This window comes from Haemaphysalis longicornis, unplaced genomic scaffold, assembly GCF_048455015.1.
Source record: "Haemaphysalis longicornis isolate Haplotype H1 unplaced genomic scaffold, Haemaphysalis longicornis Haplotype H1 scaffold_6, whole genome shotgun sequence".
NCBI classification, from domain to species: Eukaryota; Metazoa; Arthropoda; class Arachnida; order Ixodida; family Ixodidae; genus Haemaphysalis; species Haemaphysalis longicornis.
Window position 1 is genome coordinate 69,100,021 of NW_027526407.1, and position 21,612 is coordinate 69,121,632.

The 21,612-nt window shown below is 45.2% G+C and overlaps 1 long non-coding RNA gene across 1 annotated transcript; it reads right to left on the reverse strand.

Annotated features, from left to right (window-relative positions):
• Nucleotides 1-4,664: 4,664 nt before the first annotated feature.
• Nucleotides 4,665-18,599, reverse strand: LOC144142875 (uncharacterized). Its single transcript, XR_013317062.1, has 3 exons — nucleotides 18,252-18,599; nucleotides 10,616-11,754; nucleotides 4,665-5,577 (listed from the first exon to the last, which is right to left on the reverse strand). It is a non-coding gene; the product is annotated as an uncharacterized LOC144142875 (long non-coding RNA).
• Between the last annotated feature and the right edge of the window lie 3,013 nt (nucleotides 18,600-21,612).

Genomic DNA, 21,612 nt, shown 5'->3' on the forward strand with positions numbered 1-21,612 from the left:
GACCTAAACACCTTGCGTAGACGGGAGGAAGATTGCCGTCAGTACGGTTCAGAGTGTTTTTGATCATCTGTATCACAAAGATTCAAGATACAGCCTAGAGGCGAAGTCTTTCTTGGTGGCGACATCACGTGCCTTGCCCCAGTCTATCTCATGGTTAGACGATTGTGCATGTCCCGCGAGGGCATTAGTGGACGCGTTTCCTTTCTTTACGTCATTACAATGCTCTTTTCACCGTCTTTCGAAATTATCAGATTCCCCTATGTACAATCTATCACAGTTTGCGCATGGCACTTCGTATACAACACCGGGAAATCGTTCTTTTGGTAATCTATCTTCCACTTTCAAAAGAGCGTCCTTTAGCTTCTGGGTACGAACGTGGGCAACGCGCACGTCATGCGTGCGCAGGACTCGGGCCAAATTCTCGCTCACTCCCGGCCCGTGCGGAATGCTGCATCATTTTGAGCATCTTTCCGAGGCTGCAGAGGCGCAATTCAACTTCTTTTCAACCGAAGTCATGAAGGAATCCGGGTAGCCGCTTGCAGACAGGTCGCGACGTAGACGTTGGACATCAGTCGAGTTGTCGGCAGCCGTGGAGCAGATAGTGCGGGAACGTTGCATTAAAGAAGACACCACGGACCTTTTGTGCGCTGCAGCGTGCACCGACTTGAAGTTCACGTATCGTACCGTGTGCGTGCTTTTTCTAAAAACTGCGAAGGAGAGTTTAGTACCATCGCGTTTGATTATAACGTCCAGGAAGGGCAATTCGCCGTTGTTTTGTTTTTCCACTGTGAACTGAATCGAATCTTCAATGCAGTTTAAGTGATGCGCCATTGAGTCCAAATCTTCTTTCTCAATTCTGCAAAAGCAGTCGTCAACGTAGCGAAGGAAAATCTTCGGGGCTGGAGAGAAGAACGAAAGCGCTCGTAATTCTACAGACTCCATTGTAAAATTGCCGGCTATTACCGAAATTGAAGCCCCCACGGCTGTTCCGTGAACTTGTTTGTAGAAAACACCCTTAAACACGAAGTACGTGTTCGCTAAACAGGGTAGCCCGATAAATGTAGGGTAGCCTGATAGATCATTCCACAACTAAGAAATCCGCAATGTGGGTCTGAAATATTCTATTTTTTAAATGTTGAATGTATCAGTTCGTAAGCCATGCGTTTTATTTATGAAATGTACAAACACGTTTTTGTGATTCGCCCGAAATGTAGCTTCGCCTTCTTCAAAGTGGAACGTGTTAGCACCGAGGAAATCATCATGTGTGGCTCAAAGCCTTCATGTCCTTGTAGACACCTCTTGGTCATATTTATTAAAGAATGCTGAAATAATCACTTAATTGCGCGATTGGCATCTTCGGAATTCCAAATGGAGGCTTTAAATCATCTTGGGGTGCTGGTCGGGTGCGAAAACATGCTAACACAGGAACACTGTTCCTGAAACTGCTCTCTCATGTAATGGGGGGAAGCCTTTGCTTCGTAGCTTTCCTTGGTAGAGGTAGCTTGTTATTAGCTTTTGTTGTAGGTAGCTTTTTTGTTATCACCCTATTCTCTTCCTCAACCCGAATAGCATCGTCAGGGTAGGTATCGCGTGGGTATCATAGCGCACCACAGCTACTGCGTGCGTATTCAGGATGATTACCACTTGGCAAGGGGCACGTGCAGTCGGCCAACGCTTTAAGCAGCACGCGAGCTGCGACTTCTCATACTTCAGAGCTGTATGACTTAAACAAAGCTGCAAACAGATGGTCGATATTAAGTGTATGCTCAGAAGACGCGATCAGCTGGGCGCATCGTCTGCTATGCTGTTTTTTTGAAAGAGCGTCATGAGACGAAACAATCTCCGCTGTCGCACGCTATATATAAAGATTCGGCCGACTGTACGTACATACGCGAATAAGTTTGTTTCGGAGAGCACATACACCACGTTCTTCGATGAAGGGTAGTGACGTCACCTCGCGCCGACCAGCCCGTCTTCCATGAAGCTCTCCTCTTCTTAGCCGGCGACTGCATACTTCGGTTGAAGGTAACATGGGGCGCTCCACCTCATCGAACTTCTGAAGTGCAGTCATGGTGCTCCGCCCCAGAGTTTGCTTCCGCACCAGTTATGTCATGGCATAAAACCGGAGGGCCACCGTGACTTTAAAGTTTCGTCATTTGTCAGAGGCAACAAATTTTATTTCTCGGGCCCCAGTATGGCGAAATCTGTGCTTATAGTAAGTAAAACACCCCGGACTGGTGTGCTGAGTGTGACGAAGCGTTGGCTAGCCATAGAATGAGTACGGCAAGAAACATACAACCGTATAATTTACTTCTGACATTTAAAAACTGGTAGACACATTATGATTTAAAAGAAGAAACTATTATTCGTTAGCAGAGACGAGCAATTTTGTGTATATAAAAGAAACACCCGCTCCGTTGTTGTTTCAACAACACCGTTTTAGTTCTTACCGTTTCTATTGTATGACATGGGACACAAACTGAATGATGTAGTTCGCGTTTTTGAAATACGTGAAACAACACAGCTCACGAGGCAAATAATGCGGAAGGTCATGTCACCAATACATTTTGTTTTTGTTTCTAATAAATATATGTAAGCTGGCATGCCCTTCCTTTTCCTTCATCATTGTATTCTTGTTATTATTGCTGCTTTGGTGTTTTTTCGACGTTATTATGATCATTTGCAGCCTAACGCCTCCGGTCCCCCCTAACGTAAGGCCAAAAAAGGTCCTTTAAGAGTAAACAAACGATGATGATTATGCTTACAAAATATACTCAAAATGTGTTACTAGTGTAAATAAGTAAATCACTAAATACTCAGAGAGATGCCATTGCAATGTGTTCTAGTGGGATTTGTTACCTTTCAAAAACCTTTCAAGCTAGAAAATATTGTTTTGTTGTTTCGAAAAGTATTTCACCTGACGAACACAGCCCGTACTCCCTGTGTTTGCGCAGTCACCCAGAAGACTCCAGTTTGCCCTGCGCACAAATTTAGCATTAGCGAGTGCGTAATCGTCAGCATTTCTTTGATTCTCTCTCTACCTACGTCACTGTTCTCTTGCCTTTTTTAACCCTGCTGCCTCCGAAAAGAGGATTTGCTTTCCTTGTAATTAGTTATGCTGATTGAGCTGTTTTTATTCTTTCCATTTGAGAATAGGTAACTTATTCTCTTGAACATATCCAACTGGTACTATCATAGTAAAAAAAAATCCGGGAGCTATAACATGGTTGAGTCGTTCTCTTGGCCAGGTGATGCCGTCTCCATGGTCTTGCGTTACTCACGGGTTTGAATTGTAGTTTGCAAAGAAAATAACAACAAATATAAGGGTTTGTTTAGAGCATTCAGTAATACTGCGAATGGGTTTCGTTGGAGCTGACAATGAACAAAACGTCAACAAAAAGGACGAACTCCGGAGCTAGTTTATTGTCGGTACCGTTTTCCGATGCCATGGAGTGGCATTCCTTGTATGATATATCCTGTCATGGCTTTATTGAAGCATCCCAACTGCGACATTCTTACCCGCAAAAACGAAAGTTCCCTGAGATCTGCAGTCCATCAGCTGTTTTCGGACTAGTTAACCATACATTTCTGGCTTTGACCTGAAAATAAAACCACCCATGCCCGCTCAAACATAATGTAAGACACCAAACGTTGCAGCAAAGTTCTTCCAACGGTATTTTTAGCCACATTGTATCTATATTTACTGTTTGTGCAATACGCAAGTGGTATTTTTGGAGCCCCTATGAGAGATTTCGGGTCCACGTTAGACGTAATCGTGGTGCGAGGCCGGTGAGTAAAAATGACGACTACCATTTTTCATGAAGATTCAGTTTCAACCAATTGCATTTCACCCGCAACAAGAATGTCTGTCCGTGCTACGTTTCTGTGTGTGAGTGAAATTGCGACAAAATATTTGAGGGGTTAGTATTGTTGAATATTAGCGTTAACTAGTATTGTCATTTCTTCTGAAATTTTTAGTGTGTAATTATCTTGTTTATTACCTTTTTCGTTTTTTTTAAATTTTAAATCCATACGTCCATTCTCAATTTTTTAAATTACCCGTTATACCTAGGTGGAACGGGAAGGGTTTCAGTTCTTGAGCCCGTTTCAATAAAGTCCGTGCTAAGTCATGGTCACGTTATAATACACAGAACGGATTTGCTGTCGCTCGCGAAATTTGGGATGACTTTAGAGTAAACTTCAGATTCCCCTGTGAAATGAGCGTGAGCGAGCGTTGTCTACAAATGAAATGAAGAAGGCTAGAATTATTCCACCGTACACGAAGTACTGTTGACTTGTTTAAATTCTTCTATGGCGAATTCTATTTCACGAAAGCGACAAAAATAATTTTTAATAAAGAGAAAACCCGATAAGTACGTGCAAAATATCCGATGGTGAACTGTTGTTTCCAGAACACAGTTGCAGTGTACCATTTTAAAGCGAAGCTTTATGTGCCTGACTGGTGCGCTCTACGCGAAAAAGGACTGCAGGAAAGTCGCCTGTAGACAATAGCAGGGCACAAGAACAAGAAGAGGAAGGAGAACAAGATGATAATGGCAGAACGCGAAACATTCTTCAGAAAATAAAAAAAATGCTTCCTGTCTGCTGAATCAAACGTTAGTCCCCCAGGTTTTAAAACCGACGTCCATCAGATTGCACCACTCTCTTTTTGTTATGTTTTATTTTCCACGTGGCATTTACTGCACTACAAGTCAGTGAAAGAAGCCATATTTACAACAACATTTTACGACTATGTACACATACAGGTTATTTAATACAAGATAAAAAACAGAAGTAAACGTAGTGAATAATTATGTACTTTTGATTTAGAACGGGTAAAAAAAGAGTGAACAACTAATAAGCGGGGCACATTAGTCATGGCGGGAATCATTTTGGTCGTACACTACTTTAGGATTATTGATCATTTGGCCGAAGTGTCATCTTGAAGGAAGCACAGGCTCAGGGTTTCTATTCATGATGTTTGTTTTTCATAAACTCTGCAAAGTGATCAGAAGAAAACGGTCGAAGCAGTTTGAATTTTGAATTTTCGCTTTGACGCAGGTTGCATGGAGGAACGTTTCGTGTTTTAACCATGTTTCTCTTGCAAAGCTCCCGTGATTTTTTTTTGACTGACATTGAAGACAACTTACAATATTTACCCGAAAAGTTTTAAATACTTACGATAACACTGCATCCTACAAAGAAAACAATGGGCAGTACAAGTCACGGCAGCTTTTTACTACATAGTGGAGTTTCTTTTTGGTTGCTATCACACAGATATTTATCACGGTCGGAAAAAAGTCGTTGGGACAAGAAAAGTAAAAGTGTCTCCACAATTAGGAATAACCATTTTTTCTAGCTGCGCTTTAAAACTCTAGTTTTTTCCCGTCATTTACTGCACGCCTGTGATGTGTTTTTGTTCCTTTGTTTTCATGCCGTCCGGGCGTTTATTCCCGTCAGGAAAGTTTGTTTTCATTTCGGAGCGAACTTCCGGGGAGAACCACACTTGTGTTTCGGACTTCGTATTCTGGAGACCGTCTTCACTCCGCTGCGCCGTCAATAGGCTCGAGTTCAAGACTGCAGAAAAAAAGAAATGAAACAAAAACACATCATTGAGTAGATCATTACAAAAAAGTTATCACATTCTGTATTATTATATCCAAAGAATAACACCCAAAACAAGGATAGGAAACGAAGCATCGTTTTGTAACGAATGAAATAGCGTGGTTTGTATTGCGTACCAACAAGGCAATTTCTGCCTGTCATCAAAGTACACATTCTTGGACGTCCATGAAACACATGTCTCCGTTCTTTGTAACAAGCCGTTATGCATTTTGGTCGTGTAGTTCCAACCATGGCACACATATGAACAAGTATCTTATTTGCCTAAATGCAAACACGGCTTGCGGACATTATCGGTAGAAAATGCGATCCTTATTTTAGGAATTATATGATGTAGTGTTTGCCCCCTTGTCTAATTATTGCCTTGAGCGCGGCAAGCTCCCTATGAAGTTGTCTGTTTTACTGACGTTACACCAACAAGAGAGGAACCACTTTTCACTTCACCCTTCAGGAGGAAACTTCATCCTGCTGTCGGACCTGAATACTCCCACACGCATGGGTAACAGCGTCTCTAAAGACACGCCCCCTGATCTCTCCATCACTACGGGGAACGTCACTGCTATGTGGTCTCACAGCGGGGAAAACCTAGGAAGTGACCATTTCATCCTAGCAACGACAATACTTGGAGAAGAATGCCGTGTCCCTCTGGGCAGTTCGAGCCTCACGGATTGGCCTAAATTTCCTGAGCGAAGGGAACAAGCCCGACTTGACAGAGCAACCACCCCATTGCTCACTCACAGGAATGGACCATCCAACTCCGCAAAGATATGAATTGTTTCACAAGAAAAATTTGGACAACCACTACAGCCCTTTGTGTAGACCCTCACCTCCTCCACTTATGGGAAGCGGGAAGAAGCCTCATCAAACACCTCAAAGGACATCGCCTAGATCGTCGTTTGAAGAGGAGGGTAGCCCTTCTAACAGAAAAAGCAGCTCGCTATGCGGCTCACCTGTGCAAATAAAGCCGGTTATCCCTTTGCGACATTCTCCGGTGCAGACTCAGTACATCAAGAAACTGGAGACTGCTCAGATATCTTATGGATCCTTCAAAAAGCAAGACTCAGTCACATCAGACCACACAAAAAATAACTCACTCTCACCCAGGAGATTCCACTGCCCTCGTTAAGTCCCTCCTGGACAAATACCTCCTCGTCCATACGAAAACGCCACTACCGCCGCACTAGGGAAAACCAAATTACAAAATGGATGAAGAAATCTACAACCATGAAGTAAAAGCGGCACTGCAAACCATCAGACGCAACACAGCCGCAGGGGTGGACGGCATAACGAACAAGCTTCTAGCGAACTTGAATGCTGAACGATTCCAATATTGAACTCACCGCCCACCTGAACATGGTATGGAGGTGGGGCAGACTTCCAGAAGAATCAAAGGCGGCAGATGTGCGCCTAAATCCGAAGTCTAGAAGACCACAGAGCACCAAGAACCTGCGCCCTATATCAGTAACCTCGTGTTTGGGACAGCTTCTAGGGCACGCCACCCACAAAAGGCTACAGCAGTACCTCGGACAAAAGAACATGTTCCCATATACTATGTGTGGATTTCTCAATCACCTCTCCACGCAGGATATCCTTCTTTAACTGAAGGAAGAGGTTATGTTGAAATGCTGGAGGGATAGCCCGGAACCCTTCTTAGCCTTGACTTAAAAAGGTGCGTTTGACAATGTCAGTCGTACGGCCATACTTGAACAACTGAATGGCCTTAACTGCGGGGGACGCACCTACAAATTCATTTGAGACTTCATCGATTGCCGAAAGGCTATTATCAAGATGGGAGATTTTAAAGTCCAATACATTTTCTCTTGGCAACAAGGGCACACCCCAGGGTGCGGTCTTTTCCCCCTTGCCCTTAAAAATACCCCTCATAGGCCTCCCTCCGCTCCTGGATGACATACCAGGCATACGCCATGGATTATATCCGGATGACGTCACCAGATGGGCCACTCATGGGTCAATGGGGGAAATGGATACAAACCTACAACAGGTGGGCGACATTGTCTGCAAAACGCACAACAATGTATGTGGCCTAGCATGTGTGCCGCAAAGATCTCAGCTGCTTATCGCCTCACCACGCAAAATACTCCCTCCAGGGTCGCCAACCATCTGCCTAGAAGTGGATAGCCACCGTATTGTTCCAACTCAAGAGGTAAGAATCTTATTCGTGCTTCTACAAGCGGATCGCGGCAACACCAATCTGCTGGACCGACTCAAGCAACTATAGACAAAGTCTCCTACATGATCCGAAGGGTCAGCACAAACAAGAGGGGTATGCGAGAGGCGGATGTGCTAAGGCTAGTCGCAGCCTTTGTCATCTCTAGGGTTACTTACGCCCACCCCTACGCTGTGCTCTTGAAGGCTTAAACTGATTGGCAGAAACTGATTGATTGTAGGGTTTAATGCGCCGAAGCAACGCAGGCGATGAGGAGCGCCGTAGTGGAGGGCTCCAGATTAATTTTGACCACCTGGAGATCTATAACGTGCGCCGAAATCTCGTACACACGGGTGTTTTTGCTTTTTGCCTTCATCAGAAAAGCGGCCGCCGCGGCCGGGAATCGAACCCGCGAGCTTGTGCTCAGCAACACACCTTAGCGACAAGCCAGAAACTATCATACGCAAAGCATACAAGCTGGCGTTGGGACTACCTGTCACCACCTCAACAGAGAAAATCCTACACTTGGGAGTTTATAATACTTTGGATGAACTCCTCGAGGGTTATCATATGAACCAAATAAAACGCCTGAGCTCCACCTCCACCGCCAGAAAAATTCTGAAGAAGCTCTGTCTGGGCTCACCGCTTCAACACCCCCCGGCCGATACGCCGTAGCTTCAGCATGAAATTCGCCAATTTATTGATGTGGCCCCACTGTCACCGAGCATGCATCCAACACACCACCAGGATCGAAGATCCGCCAAAGCGAAAGCTATCTTCAAACAGTACGGCCAGACCTCCACTTCAGTATACAGAGACGCAGCCTCCTATCCCGGAGGCTGCGTCTGTGCCATGACCGCTATGGTGACTACAGCTCAAGCCCTCCTCACAAATGCATCAATTCCTACAACCCATGCGCTACAGGAAGAAGTGGCCATAGCCCTAGCAATTGATCAAACTCCTGCAGAGATCATTTTTTACGGACTGCCAACAAGCATGCAGAACTTTCTTGAGCGGCTTCATCTCATTCCCCGCCACACAAATTCTACTGCAGCATCCTCCACCAACATGCCCGAGCCAACAAGCTACCCACCAACATGCCCGAGATCTGACACACCAGGCTAGTAAGATGGTCGTCGAGCAGTGATGTGTCTGTCCTCTCTTATCCTACAAAGACATCACGCAGCACTACCGCCTGCACAGAACAATTTACCCTCCTACACACAAAAACCTATCAAAAGAACAAGAACGCAACTTTCAAGGCATCCAAACCAAAACCTTTCGCAACCCAACTACAGCCCACAATCTGGCCCCCACCCTGTGCTCCTCGCAATGCCGCTTCTGTGAGGCCTCTAGCACGCTTTACCATATTGCGTGGGGCTGCGATTTTAACCCCAACCTACCCTTCTTTCCTTCCCGTCCCCTGAGCACTGGCAGAGAGCCCTGTCCAGCTTGCACCCTGACGACCAGCTTTGGCTAGTGAAAAGTGACCAAGAAGCCGGATGGTCTCAAGGGTTCCTAGAATAAGGACTCTTCCCCAATGCGAACTGCGTCCTCCTCTTCCTGCTTATTTTAGGAAGCATTCCGTGTGCAAAGCATGTCGAAAGGAGACATATCAGCGGTTATTCCCGGATTTTCACTGTAAAATGGCAATTGTGACGTATGCGTTGGTACATAAAGGTTGCGGACAAACCACTCATTACATTCCGTCTCTAGCGCAGCCTTGTTAACATAGCAAACTAAGCTCACGACAAGTGCTAATTCAGTTCTGAGTGAGCCAGTGAGAGACTAGAGAACTGACTGGGACCGTAATGTTTTGCCTTGTGGGGGGACCACAACTAAAACTAATTATAACAGGCTGATTGTATTGCAAAAAAGAATTTTGCGCATATATTTAGATTATCGTGGCTGTTACGCAGATTTGAGGACAAGTCCTTTATTTACTGAATATTCAATGCTTCGAGCTGACCAAATCTATTACATGAAGGTTCTGCACACCATTTATAAGCAAAAGACCCACAATCAAGTTAACAATAAATCTTCTGGCTATCATCTCAGACATACAATACGGCACACTCCAAAAGTAAGAACGAACTATGGTGAGCAATCTTTCCTGTACCAGCCAACTGAAATATTAAATAAATTATTAGGAGAAAACTAACCTTCGACGCCAGTGAAGTTACGTTTAAAAAACAGCTCAAAGAAGTGTACTTAAGCAAACGCTCGCAATACTGATATATAATTAAGGGTTCGAAGTATATGTGTACATGTTCCCCTAAAGGTAGAAATTAAAAACAATTACAAACAAAAATATATTAATACGTAATTGTGACATAGCAGTGTAACTGATTAAAGTTCATGCGTACGAATTACGGCGTTTATGTGTACATTGTGATCCCTTTGTGAATTTGAGTCCTATCCTTTGTATAATGCATAAGAAATGTAGTAATGACTTTGCTTTGTGCTAGTTCTCTATTACGATTGCGCTATCATGTTTAAATTTGTGAACAGACGTGTTATTATGTACGCTGTAAATCGGGTGGCTGAGGCCTTTGTCAGGCCACGTTCGCCTTTAGTCTCAGCCTGCCCTTGGTTTTGCCACAAAATAAAGAATCAAATCAAATCAAATCCTGTGTTCGCCTGGACGTAAACGTTCTTCAACATGCATTTCGGCGGCTGTAAGGAAACCTTGTCTAAAGAAAGCTCGGCGCTCCATCGCATGCTCTTGGCGGCCCACAAAAATCTTCACTGTGTGCGTGAGCGCATACGGGAACAGTTCGTATATTAATAAATTAAATAGTGTATTTAATATGCAAGATGTCCTACCTGAGGAGCATTCGGCCATCCTTGACGAAGCCTTGGTTCTCCAACTCAGCAAGCGTAAAACATTTGGTCGGAATTAGAACGTCATATTGGGCTACCTTTTGCGGTCTAAAAAAGCTTTCCTTGGAAGTAATTGATGGTCTTGTACAGTGCTCCAGTTTCTCTGGACTCTCGGGGTGAAGGATACGGAACCTCATTCGTAGATTGAAAGGCCACTGCAGAAACTCATCCAGCTTTCCTTTGTGCAATTGAAAGAGGAAATACATGGTGCCTGTTTTTTCAAATATAGCGACGCCTGCTGACACGCAGTAGCCTCGCAGGTATACCGGCTCAAGCATTTGTTTCACAACGTACTTGTCTTTTTGAAGTTTTTGCAGTAGCGACGCATATCCTTCAAACGTCCACGTGTACGTTGTGGCAAAAGGCATGCAGGAGAGGGGGGAAGAAAAAGTATTCAGGATTAAATCGACTATTCGACCGCATTCGGAATCAATTGCCATTGATATTCCTTCAAGTTCAGCCTTCGTGTCACGCCGTCCGTCTCCTATCATTTCCCTTAATTCAGAGAACTGCCCCGCCAACTCGTCCTGATCTATGCTTTTTTGCATCCCCTGCTTTACTGTTTGCTCCAGTGCCTCAATTTTTTCTAAGAAACCGTGATTCAAAGCTTGCTGAATAACATTGCCTTTGTCCCCGAAGTCTTCACCCTGACCGGTTTTTTCAGCCGTTTGATACTGGCTTCGGCTAGCAGTGTCTTGGAGTAGACTTCGACTTGAGTGTCTTTCGTCCTCGGGTGCATAGTCAGAAAGTGTAGCACCAAGCAAAAATTCCTTGAACTGGGCTAGAATGCGTTTGCTGAAATTGGCAAATTCTCGGCTCAGCTTCGTGTCGTCTGAGCATGTCATACTGGGATGTTGCTGTTCTTCGCAAACAGTTTGTATCGCTTGGAATGCGGCCGCCCTGGGTATCTTTGAAGCATCACAGTGGTTTTCAAGATGTGCGCACACATCGGAGGCAAGGATTTTCGTCGAGCATTTAGGGCATCTTGCCATGTGGTGTTCACACTCGCCGTGAAAGTGCTTGGAAATGTCCGCAGCAGCAGTGATGACATTGCAGCCATTGGTGTGATTCCAGCACGAAACCTGCATTCGAAAAGGAGTTGGATTAGGTGATACCCCGTTTTTTTATATTAAAGCAAAGAGTGAGATAACTGCGAAACTTTGGCCTGTGCAGGAAACAAAATTTGCAAACACCATGGGCGGAAGTTTTTAAACCCATCAGGGAAGAAACTGGTGTGTCTCCTAAAAACTCGCAATGTATAGTTTTGTTCATTCACATCTCTTGTCCTATACGTATATCTCAGGCCGCTGTATTGGGAAGTATAATTCCTAAGGGCTCCGTTCGAGGTTTGTGAAAAGGCCGCTGCATAAATCCGTCAACAGGAGAAATGTGGCCATTCTCTCGTGCTAGGAACGTGAGAAGAACCATCCATACAATGGCGATGGAGCGGCCGTTATACTGCAGGAACCGTTATGAAACCCAAGGACAAGCGGTTACTTGTAGGTACCTTTGCAACTACTCTAACAATACGGCCCGTGCCACGGGGACGTCGAGTAAACTTAAACCTGCAAATTTCCTTTAAAGTTTAAAATGGCTTCGCCCAGCGACGCTTTACAGCCATATATCGTCTCTGTCACGCTGCTTTTTTTAAACGTACCATAATACAGATTTGTAGCTTTTCAGTAAGAAAGTTCATCATGGTCTTCGGAATGGTCCCATGCCCATTCAAGAAAGTATGGGCCAACGACGGCTACAGCTGGAGTCAGAAGCTCGCGTTGGTCTCTCGATTCTCTTGACACCTAAGTCCCTATAACAGGTACCAGTCCTTCCTACCCACTCATGGGGATTGGGAACGGAAGAACCCAGCTCCCGTCGAATGCTTATTGCCGATACACCCATTCTAAATGCCATGCAGCTTTGGCATTCAAACACGCAAGGGTGCTTACGTCAACACAATAATCTTTCTGGCTGCTGACGTTTCACAAATCGGCATAAGTGGCGGAGCAGTTGGACGGCACAGGGTTACATTTAGGCCAACCTGTTTTGCGGTCATGTGAGAACGTTTCCTCGCCCGCCGTGGTGGCTCAGTAGCTAAGGCGTTGTGCTGCTGAGCACGAGGTCGCGGGTTCGATTTCCGGTCGCGGTGCCCACTTTTCTGATGGAGGCGAAAAACAAAAACGCCCGTGTGTACGAGATTTCAGCGTACGTTAAAAGTCCCCACGTTGTCAAAATTAATCCGTAGACCTCCACTATGGCGCGCCTCATGGCCTGCGTTGCGTCGATCGGCGCGTTAAACCCTACAATCAATCAATCGAGAACGTTTCCTCGCTTTGCTTTGCACTGTCTATGCTGTTCCCCACCAATTTCTTCAAACTCGTCATTACTGATATCCCCTTTAGAATTTAACAAACTCCCACGTGGCCCCCTTGGTGTAGATATATAGTGGTAGACCAAATATTAAAGCACGGCTTTTAGTTTCGAGAATATAGGTTATAAAATAATTTTCTTTCGATTAATACATTTCCTTAGACGAAAAAAATTCCACATGCACATTCTCGCCTAAATAAAAAAAAGCGACTATGTTTTTGTGCTTTCGTTTGCCATTGGTAAGGGATGCAGACTACATCATGGCTAATGAAAAATCATTAAATGCCGCATTAGGGAAGCATCTCGTGTTATCTTTGTTTATGTCCCAAACATTGCGACAAAATGGCTTACAGCAGAAGCCGGAGACTAACAAAAGATATAAAAGTTAACGGGTGCAGGTTGCGATAATTTATCCTCAATATGTAAGCCCAGCACGCGTACCCTAAACTATCGCAGAGCCTTGCCTCTAGGTAACAAAAGACGCTTCTAGTGATGCGTCGTAGGCTTTGACCCATTACCTGTGTCAGAGATATATTGGGCCTACAGCGGTGACTTCAGTATTGTAATTACAGGCGAATCAAAGGAATTTTACTTTAGTAGGAAATACGTTGGCCTCAAATTACCGAATAAGAAAACCTAGAGAAAACCAACCCCGCGTTTGTACACTCAATACAGTAAAAAAATACCAGATAATGCGAAAAAAAAAATGACCTCGGAGATCTTATTAAGAGGAGAGAATCGCCCGACTAGAGGCACGCAGGAGGCATTTTTCGCGTTCTTATTAGGAAAACAGCAAAACGAAATACGCTAAAACCGTATATGCACTCCAAGGCGATGGCAAAGGCTGTGAGTTACATAAAGAGAAGGAGCAACCGGTGCAAAAGGAACTGCATCACAAATATGATACAGTCATGCCTCGTTAATATAGACCCATTAATATGGACAACCCGCAACATGGACAAAATTTGCGGCGGCTGGGCTCTCGCCATGCAGTTCTGCCCCGTTAATATCGAAACGCGCAGTCAGGACTATGGACGGCTATTTTGAGGACGAAATAGGTAGATACAGGCATTTTTATCTCGTTATTGTGGACCCGTTTCCACAAAGCAAAAATACAAATAAATGACTGGTGACCGCGAAAGGACCCAGCACGTACCCGAAATTCACTGTTGCCCGAAGCATGCATTTATCTGGGAACCCTCGCCCTTCCTGTACCATTGAATTAGATCGGGAACATTCGTGATCTGGGAACAACACTCTAGCCTAGAAACGACCGGGCGACACCATTTTATCACCAAACAAGATTGCCCGGTGCGACATACGCCGGAAAGAGCAAGTGCTGAGGCTCAGGACAAGGTAACGATAACAGTTGGTGCCAATATTCGATATCCACAAAAGGCAAGGCTGTGCCCTTCTATTGTCAGTTCGGCGGTGGCAGTGGCGGCTGGTAAGCAAAAAGGCACCGTGCTTTCCTCTCAGCTGAAAAAGGAAATATGTCACTTCAAAAGCGAGACGCCTCCAGCATGTGTTCCTTAGTGTTTGTGTTGTTTACCTTGATTCGTTATGGTCAATTAACATTATGGATGATTTTTCTGGGGAACGGAGGCGTCTATATTATCGAGACATGCTCGAAAGCATATGCTAGCAGCCAATTAACCCAGTGTTCGGAGGACTCGCAGTAACGAATATTAAACCCACGGCCGGACACGATGCGGGAAAGGCAATTTCGACACTATAACATCGCTACGCAATGAAAAAGCGAGCGTCACTGTAGCCGCCGTTGCGGTGTGTTGTGTCGTCTTCTCTAAAATCGAGCAGCGGGGGACGCATGCGACAGGCACTAATACGCAACCTCAGGCGAACATAAATCGCCTACAAAAAAGAAGTATATGTTTTTGAATTGCATAGGTTATGCACATTCGAATTCCCCCGCATTTCCCCGAGGGGGAGAATGTGAAAGTGCGAATGCACGGTTGTCGGCCCGCTTGCGGCGCTTGCGCTCGGCCCCCGCAGCCCACCGCCTCGCCGCCTTCTCTTCCATCTCTTCCATCGGGTTTGTAGTATCACGTGTACACCACGCAGTTATCAAGCCGCTATAACGCCGCTGAGTCGCCAACGCACGCCGCTGACGACGTAGTTTGAATGCGTTAAAGATATAAGGCGCGTCACTAACGCTGATATCACGTCGCGTCCGTGGCTTGGTCGGTAGAGCGTCGCGCTGCGGCCGCAAAGTCCGCGGATCGAAACCTGGCGCCGGATGCTGTTTCTTTATAGAGGAGCACTGCGGACGCCGCCGCCGCCGCCGACGCCGGCGGTGGATGGTTTGGGGTCGCTTATAAAGTGCATTCGCACTTAAAAGCAGAACGGGTCGGGTCTTCGTTCCTGCCCAGCGCCGTGGTTTGTTGCCCTGCGACCGTCCGCTACAGCGTCACTGCGCCGTGCGCTGGATTAACGCCGAACGCTGCTCTAGAAATTTATCAAGCTCGAAAAGCACCCGCGCGAGGGCGAAGGGATGTTTGGCCTCACTCGTTTGGCCTCAGCGAGCATAGCCAGATAACAGCGCCGTTGTGCGCAGAGATGTTTCGTGCGGGGAATTTTCCCTTTTTCGGGGAATTTTCGGCTGTAATTTTGCCCAAAAGGGAAAAACAGAATCTTTATTTGCTGCAGGGAATTTTAGGAGTCGTGGAGTAGAAAAGAACAAAATGTCAGTAACCGGACTTCTCATCGCTTATTACTTTTGTAAAATATGCTGTTGGGCTAGTTGGCGCGTTGCTTAGGGAAAAGGAGCGCTACAAACCAGGGGAGAAAAAACAAAGAACGACGCGACATTACTTTGTTTTCTGTTAAGATTTCCTAACCACTTCGTGGGATTTATGTTCCAATATCCGTAGTCGCTTGTGCACGCGCTGAGCAACTGCCTTCCCGGGCGCTTTGGAGGCCGTCATTCGTTGATTCACGTTAAGCACCTTATCTATTTCCCTTGAACTAACGCCGAAACATCGATCCCGATCTGAACTTAACTACCGCAAGTTCACTACAGGGTATAGAGTGGCAGCCAGCGGTAGTTCCCGTCGGCAAAGAAATAAAAGCAGCTTTTATAATAGTTGTGTTTAAGTTGTTTCATGCATGAAATTTTGTACAGCTGTCCGTGCTTCGGACTTTCGCGGAAACGTTCGTGAAGATACAACAAAAAAATGTACAAAGCAATGCAGTTTCTTTTTTTAATCAGTGACAATTAGTTAATGTTCTTTACTCGCTTAGTGCGGAAAATAACTTCGCCTGTTCAGTCCCGCAAGCATTTCCCTGGAAGTCGTGGAAAGCAGGTAGCTACAACTTGACGAATAACGACACGCCGAATAGAAAACGCGACACGCGGCTGACTGCACTTCGCACGCATACTGCCCTTGGCGTGCATTCTCCCACTCCGATGGCTGCGATCGACCACGCTCTTTCGTTCCTGTGCTTCAAAAGGACCGCGACTCACCGGCAATACCATGGTTGGCTCATGAGATAACGTTGTTTTTATTTATTTTGTTTTTGGTGTTAATAAAGGTTTCACATTCAGCTAAAGCCACAGTTCACTTCACGTCATTTGAAAAGCATTGAGCGCCTGGCAAAATGTCGCAGAATGGCAAATAATGCGACACGGCGCAAAAGTGCAAGGAGATCATGACGGGGATTCATATTGCGCCTCAATACGAAACAGTGGATTTCTTGGCGTCCGCGCACATGCGATTAGTCGCATTCAAGCTGGCGCGCAAGTGTTGTGCGAGCGTTGCCAAGTCTTGCTCAAATAGTCTCACTACATACAAATCCCACGATGAACCGAAAACATTTTGATTACCTGCCCACGGGAAATAAACTACGCAATATGTAAAACTAAGGAAACATATAATAGCAAGCCATATATTGAAGCACCTTGAGGATACCAACTTTTTGTTGAGGATACCAACTTTTTGTTGGTACTCAACGTTTTGTTGAGTACCAACATGGATTTAGCGCAACGTATCCACAGTAACACAACTAGTAACTGCCATTCATGACTTTGCGACCGCGATTGATAATCACCAACAAATTGATAAACACCAACTTTTTGTTGAGGATACCAACTTTTTGTTGGTACTCAACGTTTTGTTGAGTACCAACATGGATTTAGCGCAACGTATCCACAGTAACACAACTAGTAACTGCCATTCATGACTTTGCGACCGCGATTGATAATCACCAACAAATTGATAAACACCAACTTTTTGTTGAGGATACCAACTTTTTGTTGGTACTCAACGTTTTGTTGAGTACCAACATGGATTTAGCGCAACGTATCCACAGTAACACAACTAGTAACTGCCATTCATGACTTTGCGACCGCGATTGATAATCACCAACAAATTGATAAACACCAACTTTTTGTTGAGGATACCAACTTTTTGTTGGTACTCAACGTTTTGTTGAGTACCAACATGGATTTAGCGCAACGTATCCACAGTAACACAACTAGTAACTGCCATTCATGACTTTGCGACCGCGATTGATAATCACCAACAAATAGACGCAGTATTTTTAGACCTGTCAAAGGCATTTGACCGAATGCCGCACAATTTACTTCTGGCTAGAATAACTGAGATTAGTTTACCCGACATTATAGTTCGACGGATAAAGGCTTACCTTGAAAACCGCACCCAGTTTGTTGAATGTGACTATGTTAGGTCGGATAGTCTACGTGTATTGTCAGGACTGCCGCAGGTTTCAGTGTTGTGTCCATTGCTCTTCTTAGTGTACATTGATGATATTGCAAAAGATATTGGTGACGGTACAAAGGTCAAATTGTTTGCAGATGATTGCGTTCTTTAGTCTGTTATCAAGAGTGGTTCTTGTCAGGTTGTACTGAATGAAAGTCTTTGGAAGCTCGTGGACTGGTGCGATAAGAGGGGAATGGAAATTAATTTTTCAAAATCAGTTTCGATGGTGTTATTGGAATTCAGGAGATAACGCTGTGGAACTTAGCAACTACCTCATCTGGGAATATGGCTCTGGATTTATTTGAGCTATCTGGTACTTCCTACCGTCTACCTCATCTGGCTGTTGCGAAGAATTAACTGTTTTGTCGTCACAACGACAATTCCTAGCTCCGTTTCGAAGTGCTGACAAAAACCGCACTTCATACATGCTCGAAATGACAAATAGATCCTAACAGCTACATTGCCGACCTCACCTGCTTTTCCAAGATGCTTCTGGACGGATGGCTTATCCACATGACTTCCTCGCCCGAGCAGGCGTCTCCTTCCAGGGGGCAGGCAACCTTTTCACTTCGCTGACATTGCTCGTAGCATGGTTTGCAGAGGAGGTGTCCGCAAGGAAGCAGCCCAACCACCTTTGATACGAACCCACACGCGCTGCATAGTTTCGTCCCTGGAAGAGGTTCGACGAAATAGAGCGGTCGCCTGTCTACTTCCTTCGAGAAGCCCACCAGCGTATAGTGGTGGCCACGCGGAGACATTCTGACCGATAGCAGACACGTCCAACACGGAGACTCGTGCACCGTCGTTTGCCGTCTGCGAAGTCAGAGAGCCACGCTCTTATCTCGCCTCCCTTTCCGGTTTGCAGCGACGTTGCCTTATCTGTGATCTCACCATTTATCAGGCTTCGTTTGCGCCTGAGGACCTTCGTGCGCTAAAGGACAGCGTAGCAGTTGCTTTCGTACCCGGCATTTCGCAGTGAATGCTATTCTTTCGCGAGTATAAATTGTATCTGTATTAAGTATCAACAATGGTTAAAAACGGCCTGTTTAAATAAAGAATACGCCTTGTTAACTTTTTTAATTACTGCGTTCTCTGGGCAGGAGATTAACGGAAATCAACGACGCCATCAGCAGTACTCTATCGCGCTTTTGTTGGTGTCCTTTTCAACGAAATTGAGATCTTGTTTTTGTGCAAGGTTAGAACTGAGGAGGTGTAAGTACTTGTACGATAATGAACTGGAGAAGGAGAAGGCATTGTACATTAACACTGAAGCTGCTCCTCTGAGCTTATCCGGATATCAGCACAGGTTGCAAAGAAGACACATGCACAGTGTACTACTATTGCAATGCACATTTGTTAAGAAAAAAAAACATCCCAGTGGTGCTGTGACTTTCAACATTGGCTGAGGAAACATTGCTTGATATTCTTTATTAGAATGATTGATTGAAATATGTTTTTTATTGGCCCTATTACTGAAGGGTACCGTGAAAACTCATTTTGGTCCTAAAATTCCATACTGTAGTTAGGGAACATCCTCCTTTTCAACTCCAATTGGACGTACCAGTTCGTAAGCGGCGCGTTTGCTTCCTGAAAGGCATAAACACGTTTTTTTCATGGGCTAGAACTGTAGCTTCGTCTTCTTCAAGGCTGAAGATGATACCACCGAGGAAATCACCGTAGGTGGCTTAAAACTTCCGTGCCCTCGTTAGCACAGTCCCAGTCAATCTTGTCTACATTCAGCCCGATAGATTAGTAAAGGATTGAGGCGTAATCGTCAAACTGCACTTTTGACGTCTGGTTCAACTCAAAATCAGCCTTTATTCATCTTCTAATGCTGATCGAGTGCTAAAACATCTATACACAGGCACATTTTTCCTGGAACAGTGGTGTACTAGGGTAGGTGGTTATGATCGGTAGATTTTGGTATTGCGAACTGTCTGCTTATCTTATGTTATCCTATGCTCTTCGTCCCCCCGAAGAGCATCATCTTTGCAGGTATTGCGTGAGTATCATAGCATTACACAGCTAGTGAATGGGAAATCAGGATTTTGACCACGTGACATGAGCCGAGTACGCTAAGGGCACGTACGGGAGAATCATTTTGCTAGCAGGTAGCATACCTTCCCTTCTATGATGAGCGGTAGTGACTTCACCCTGAGAAAGCCGGCCCGGCTGCCATGAAGCTCAGCTCTTCCCCATCGGTAGCTGCATCCTTTTATTTCAGAACACATTTGGCCTTGCCACTCCATCGTACGATTGAGGAGGCCTTTATGGAACCCTGTGGAGAGAGTTAGGTTACGCCTCTGATGCAATCGAGGAATGAAGCTTGTGGGAGGGGGGGGCACTGTGATTGCACATTTTCGTCATTATACAGTTTCAACCAATTTCATCGATAACAGCCCAGATTAGTTGAAACACACATGACTGGTACACCGACAGTGACATAACGTTGGCTAACAAGAATTGCTCCACCGTTTCCACCGTGTTGAGTGTCAAAACTGATACAGATGAATTATTTATTACAAAAACAAAAACCAATTCTAGAAAATACGAAAGCGGATAAGTACATGAAAACATCCGGTGCTATAATGTTGTTTAGCGAACACAGTTTTACGTTTTTATAAGTTTTGATCGAATGACATTGGCCCAAAGTTGCATATGTAGCCCGCGTTTTCGATGTACCTGAAGAACGTATCTAAAAAGACGTGTTGTGGTGCCTAAGGCCCTAAAGCAGTTTAATACCCAAAGGAGTTTCTTTAATGGTTTCTGCGGTGCAGTTGCTCCACAGGGGCACAATATATGGCGATTGGCGGAAACTAATAAAGTTATTTTGACAATCGAGAAAATACCTCTTGTTTCACTCTATCCCAAAAGCAAAGTTCTTCGTCTTTTCATTGCTTGCACACTTTTGTTTATTTTTATTGCTTGTATTTCATGGCATGAAAATGTTCTTTCATTACATAAACGTTTCTTCTTATTTTTGGAAGCAAAACTTCTCGCAGCAGTGGAACTTGGTTTCTGAGTTGGCATTCTCAAAGCCATCTTCAATGCGGGGTGCCGAGCTCAAGACTGGAAAGAAAAAAATAAATGTGATACTGGTCAACTTTCCGAGGAGACCAAAGATTTAATTAGGAAACGACAAAGCATGAAAGTTTTCCCCGCTGACAAAATAGAACTAGCGGAGCTTTCGAAGTAGATCAATAAGCGTAAGGCTCAAACTCTGTCTTGTCTACCAGACACCGGCTCGAATCCTGCTTGTGCTTGTGCCTTTGGGATTTTTTTACGATTGTAAATGCTATGCGTACGGACGCGGACGGACATTGTGTGGTCGTAAGGTACTCCGCACCTAAAACAACCGGCATCTTCCCTAACCTGAAACCTGGGGAGGGGGAAGCATGCAGAGTATAAGTGTATTCAAAGATTGTAAGTCTCTCTTTTGCCACACGGCACACGCTGATTGGACGCCCGAACAGCGCCGGTGGGGGAAGCAATCGCGCGCTTGCTAAGGCCCAGGCGCCCTCTGTTGAGTTGAACCGGATTTTAGCAATTTGCATGCCCCATCTGCCCCAGTTTGGGGCAGTGGCAGGGGTCAATGCGAGCGGAGTACAATGCCCGCGCCTCGACCCGGGGGATGGTCCTCCGGGATCAGCGATGCCTCGGCACCACGTAAGTATGCCTCTTCTTGCTTCGACCGACCACCCGACCTGATCAGGCCTAGCGTCGAGAGCCGGTGGGTACTTGAGTGTAACACGAATGATAACCCGTCTTCAAACAGCTGCTGCTTGTGCTTGACGATTGCTTGGCGCGGACAGGAAGCATCATAGAAATGTTTAA